Source organism: Heptranchias perlo, chromosome 20 (genome assembly GCF_035084215.1).
Source record: "Heptranchias perlo isolate sHepPer1 chromosome 20, sHepPer1.hap1, whole genome shotgun sequence".
In the NCBI taxonomy this organism is placed as follows: Eukaryota; Metazoa; Chordata; class Chondrichthyes; order Hexanchiformes; family Hexanchidae; genus Heptranchias; species Heptranchias perlo.
The window spans coordinates 26,857,130-26,862,829 of record NC_090344.1 but is presented as its reverse complement, the minus strand read 5'-3'; the positions used below and the strand labels follow the sequence as shown (position 1 = coordinate 26,862,829).

Genomic DNA, 5,700 nt, shown 5'->3' with positions numbered 1-5,700 from the left:
GTATTCCAAGTGCAGTCTAATCAATGTTGCATACAAGTTTAACATAGCTTTCCAATTCTATCCCTCTAGAAATGAACCCCAGTGCTTGGTTTGCTTTTTTATGGCATTTTTAACCTGCGTCACTAATTTTAGTGATTTGTGTATCTGTGTCCCAAGATCCCTCTACTCCTCTACCCCATTTAGACTCTAATTGTCCAAGCATTATGAGGCCTCCTTGTTCTTGCTACCAAAATGCTCCACTTCATCCTCATCTTTATTCAAATTAATTTGCCAATTACACCCCCATTCTGCAAGTTTATTAATGCCTTCTTCTATATTCTTGTAGTCTTCATCAGTATCAGCTTTACCCCGCCCCAAACTGGTGTCATCCGTAAATTTTGAAATTGTGCATCCGATTCCCGAGTCCAAATCGTTTATATAAATTGTGAACAGGGGTCCCAGCACCGATCCTTGTGGAACTCCACTTTCCACCTTTTACCAGTCTGAGTCGCGAACCTTAACCCCGACTTTCTGCTTTCGTGCAGTGATCAAGAGAAACCTCTTTACACAGGGAGTTGTGAAACTGTGGAAATCACTTCCAAAGTTCTGTAATGACAAGTGGCCTCATGTTTTTATCCAAGACATCACACAGCCCAGTCATTTACTCCAAATGTTGATGCAATGGTTCAAGCTAAGAGGTGCCAGGTATCGGGAGCAGCAGTAGCAGTAAATAAAATCTAAACGTAAGTAAGTAACAATATGGTTCATCTTCATCTATTTCTAGTTTAATAACTTTTGCTGAATGTGGCCCAGGCCAAGTGCCATGATATCGGATCAGGCTCATCATCCAAAATGAGTTTGACAAGCCTGAGAAAGACAACGTGAAGCGGATTACTCTCATCCACTAACCCAGCAACTTCTTCAAAAAACTGAAGCAAGTTTTTAAGACACGACCTTGTTTTCCGGAAGCCGCGTTGAGTATCTCTAATGGCCCCTTTTCTTTCCCCGTGGTCATAAACAGCATCTCTTAGGATCCCTTCAAGCATGTTCCCTCTGATCGATGTCACACCGATGGGCCTGTCATTCCCTGGCTCTGATTTGTCCCCTTTAATGAAAATGGGAACGACGTAAGCTATTTTCCAAACTCAGGAGACAATCGCTGACTCTACTGAACTGTTAAAGATACAGAAAATGGGCTCACAGAGCACCCGTCAAATCTCTTTAAACACCCGTGGGTGAATATCATCTGGACCTGGAGCACAATCTATTTTGAGATTTCCTAATTTATCCAAGATGACATCCCTTTCTATTTTAATATTTATGATGTCGACAGCACATCCCACAGCTGGAATCTGAGCATCATCCACAGGAGAGTAGGCTGATGAGAAATAGTCATTTAACAGCTCTGCCATAGCCTGGGAATCTGTCCTGAACTGTCTTTCAGTGGACCTAAACTATCTTTAATGGTCTTCTGACTCCTGACGCAGCTGAAAAGGCGTTTGCTTTTATTCCCACAATTCTGCACCATCTTCTTTTCCAATGGTCTCGTAGCTTCTCTAATGGCTGCTTTTGTCTCCCACGATTGTGGGTGATATTTGACACTATCCTCCTGTAAATTGAATTCATCCTGATCTGACCTGAGTTAAATGTGAGACAGTTCGGGGAGTCAGGAATCATTCACCCTGAGACCGAAACTAACAGGTAAAATCCCAGAGGGTTCCTTCGTAACGTTTCCTCTGGTTCCTCGGCATATATTTGTCAGGATGCCGAAACCCAGCTTTCTTACAGTCCACTCCTGGAGGCCCCATTCGCTGAGCCTACAACCTTCAGCAGTGTCAGTGGTGGAGTTCACAAATGAAATGAAACGCTTCGGAATGCGAAAACAATTTTGCGTTTCCAAAATAAAAGGATTGGCATTTATTGTGGAAACAGTCTGGTGTCGCTCACTGCAGAAACATCCATGTCAGCGTGAAGCGGCTCTCCGACAATCTTTGGACCTTGTCTGTCAAGAACAATTCTGATTTCCGTGAAGGCAATCTCAGGTTAAATGGTGGAAGATCGGCCGTTCTCAGCTGGCAATCGAAACCGTGCATTTTTTTGCAGACAGAACATATATTTGAAACCAGGAAATACGAGACCATGAATCTGAAGGTAAAAGTTTGCCTACCGTCCCTGGGTGGGCTCGAACCACCAACCTTTCAGTTAACAGCCGAACGCGCTAACCGATTGCGCCACAGAGACACGACACGTTCTTTTTTGAACCATTGATTCAACGAGCTAAAAATTCAGGTTGCCGCGATCCGTATAACATCTCTCCACTGTCAGTTTACTTTTCCAAAATAAAGGGTGTGAAGTTTGCATGAGTGAAAATCTGTGCTGTATTATTTCTGAACATTAAACTCACCTTGCCATTAAACATCTGTATGTTTGAAGTCTTAGTCCCATCGTGGCAGAGAGGATTGATTTTTCGAGCTGTGATTCTCCATTCTCTATTCCAGTAATATTCAGGTGTGGTGAAAATGAGAGGAGATAAAACGAGCAGGTCCAACGAGCAGGTCTGTGGCACTACACGGTATCTACAAAGTTGTCTCTTGCACTTACAGTGCAGCGGACGGCAGTTTTCACCAGTAAACGAGTAACTGCGATGTTAAGAAAAAATGTGGCCGACAAACACTCGATTTTAGCACGGTGACACTGGGTCAGAGCAAAGTTCAGTTAATGCGATTGCCGAGTGGCGAGAGGGTGGATTTGGAACTCTTGTGCGGCTGCACTGCGCATTGTCCAGATCTGCTTGGAGCGATATTCATTCAATTCATCGCTGACAGGGACAGTTTGATTCAATGTCTCTTTTCTCCTGTAATTGGTGAGATTTCAAAAGTTGAAAACCACCCGTGCTGACCCCAACCTCGCCACTTACACGCTGACAGATACAATGCGGTCACAGTCTGCTTCATTGAGATGAAAACCGAGAGCGATTTCACAGTCGAATGCAACGCGAACAAAACGTATTCAAAGAAAGTGCAGGTCACAGAGGTGCCTTTAAAGTCCCGATTGTTCGAAGCAGAACTGGAAATGCGCAATGCAGCCGCACAGGAATTCCAAATGAACTCTCCGTGGAGGAAAATGAGTGACAGGAGCAGAAGGAGAGGCCACGTGAAAGATTTGGACCCAGACCTGCTGCATGAGACTTTAAATGCTGTCCACCTTTAACTGTCGCTCATAGTGTCAGAACTGTCACTGTTATCATTTGCCTTCTTGCACTCCTCAATAGCCCCAGGTTATCACAGCATCGCTTTCTTCAAATTGAATCCCAGTGTGAAAACTAACACGATTTCAAACCGAAGCAAAGGTGTTTGAGATTGGAAGGAGAGTGCGAGTGGAGATCATGGGCCTGGGGGCGGAGTGATATCATCACCTGAGCATTAAGATATCCCACATACCAAAGAAGCAGGGAGATGAGATCTTTGTGTTTATTTTTCCCGGCATGTGCAAAATCCACCCCTTCTCAATGGCCAGTACCGTTCTTTCCCTCTCGCTCCCTGCTGTCCAGGTCAGGATGGGATTCATGAATTCCCCTGTGTTTTCATCAAGCATCTAATTCACCTGGCAGCTGGAGGAGTAGAGGAAGCGGGAGTGGAAGAATAGTCAGAAACAGGAGATGCCACGTGAAACGGGCCGAATCGTGTGTGTGTCAGTTGCTTCAAATGATCCACGGCAGCCTTGCATTGCTTCGCAGCTTTCCCAGGAGCTGCATCGATTCGGCCCGTGCGGGCGTGCATTTTGGAAATGGAAACAGAGACATCAGCTGCTTGTGGTAATATTTCACCTCACTTTTCAATTTCATGCACAGGCCTATCCCCACTCGATACTGTCATGGCCTGAACAAGTCTTTTGTGTTCTCACAGAAAATGCCACTTTGTGCGAGCAGCTTGTCTGGACTGGACTGCACTGAGCTGGGACACTGCAAATATTCAATGAATGAAATCAGTACTTCAAACAGAAAAAAATCTTCACTCACTCATCCTGATACAATAGGGTCTCTATTCTTGAATTATTGTTTCATTCATTGGAAAATAGGAACAGGAGTAGGCCATTCAGCCCTTCGAGTCTCCAGGTTAACACATCCTTCCTGAGGTGGGATGCCCAGAACTGAATGCAGTCCTCCAGATGGGGTCTCACCAGAGCTCTGTGCAGCTGTAACATAACTTCCACCCTTTTGTATTCCAGCCCTCTTGAGATACATGGGGAGAGTGAGAGCTCAAGAGAGAAAGCGGGAGAGAGCAAAAACGAGAGAAAGAGAGAGAGAGAGAGGAGTGAGAGAGAGAGAGCGCGCACTATGCATTTCATGAACCGTCGCTGTGTCGATTTCTCAGGAGCTGCTTTGTATCCCCACTGAGCTTTCGAACCACTTGTTCCACCCGACCAAAAGTTCATAAGCAGCATATGGGAAATCTAAAATCACATAGACTGCAACCGGTTTTGCAGCGCAATAGTCGCACGTCGGACTTTTACTTCAAAGATTGTGGATTCGAATCTCGCCACGGTTGATTTCGAACGAAGAAATTATTCCTCATCTCTGTATTCAATGGCCGACCCCTTATCTTGAGATTATGACCCTTAGTTCTAGCCTCTCCAGCCAGGGGAAACAGCCTCCAAGCATCTACTCTGTCAAACCCTCCAAGAATTTAATACGTATCAATGAGATCACCTCATTATTCTAAACTCCAGAGAATATAGGTCCATTCTACTCCTCACAGGACAATCCTCTCATCCCAGGAATCAATCTTGTGAACCTTTGTTGCACTCGCTCGAAGGCAAGTATATCATTCCGCAGGTAAGGTGATCAAAACTGTACGCAGTACTCCAGATGCGGTCTCACCAAAGCCCTATATAATTGCAGCAAGACTTCCGTCCCTTGTACTCCAACCCCCCTGCAATAAAGGTCAACATACCATTTGCTTTCCTTATTGCTTGCTGCACCTGCATGTTAACTTTCTGTGATCCGTGTACAAGGACACACAAATCCCTTTGAATACCAACATTTCTTAGTCTCTCACCTTTTCAAAGATATCCTGCTTTTCTATTCTTCCTAGCAACGTAATTAAACTCACATTTCACCACATAAAATACTTCATTTTCCATCTTCTCGCCCACTCAGTTAACCTGTCTATATCACTTTGCATCCTCTTTGCGTCCTCCTCATAGCTCACTTTCCAAACTACCTTTGTATCGTCAGCAAACTTGGACACATTACACTCGGTCCCCTCATCTAAGTCGTTAATAAAGATTGTAAATATCTGAGGCCCAAGCAGTGATCCTCACGGCAACCCACGAGTTACAGCCTGCCTACCCGAAAATTATTCCGACTTTATGTTTTCTGTACGTCAACCAATCCTCAATTCATGCTAATATACCACCCACAATCCCATGAGCCCTAATCTTGTGTGACACCTTGTCGAATGCGTTTTTAAAATCCAAATATACTACATCCACTGGTTCTCCCGTATCTATCCTGCTAGTTGCTCTCTAAAAAGCTCTAATAGTTTTGTTAAACACGATTTCTTTTTCATAAAACCGTGCTGCATTTGACTAATCAAATTATGATTTTCAAAGTGCCCTGTTACCACGTCCCTAGTAATAGATTCTAGTATTTTCCCTATTACTATTGTCAGGCTAAATGACCTGTAGTTCCCTGTTTTCTCTCTCCCTCCTTTCTTGAAA

General features: G+C 44.3%; 1 non-coding gene across 1 annotated transcript; it reads right to left on the bottom strand.

Annotated features, from left to right (window-relative positions):
* Positions 1 to 2,146: 2,146 nt before the first annotated feature.
* On the bottom strand, positions 2,147 to 2,220 carry trnan-guu (transfer RNA asparagine (anticodon GUU)). The gene has a single exon. It is a non-coding gene; the product is annotated as a tRNA-Asn (tRNA).
* Positions 2,221 to 5,700: the final 3,480 nt, after the last annotated feature.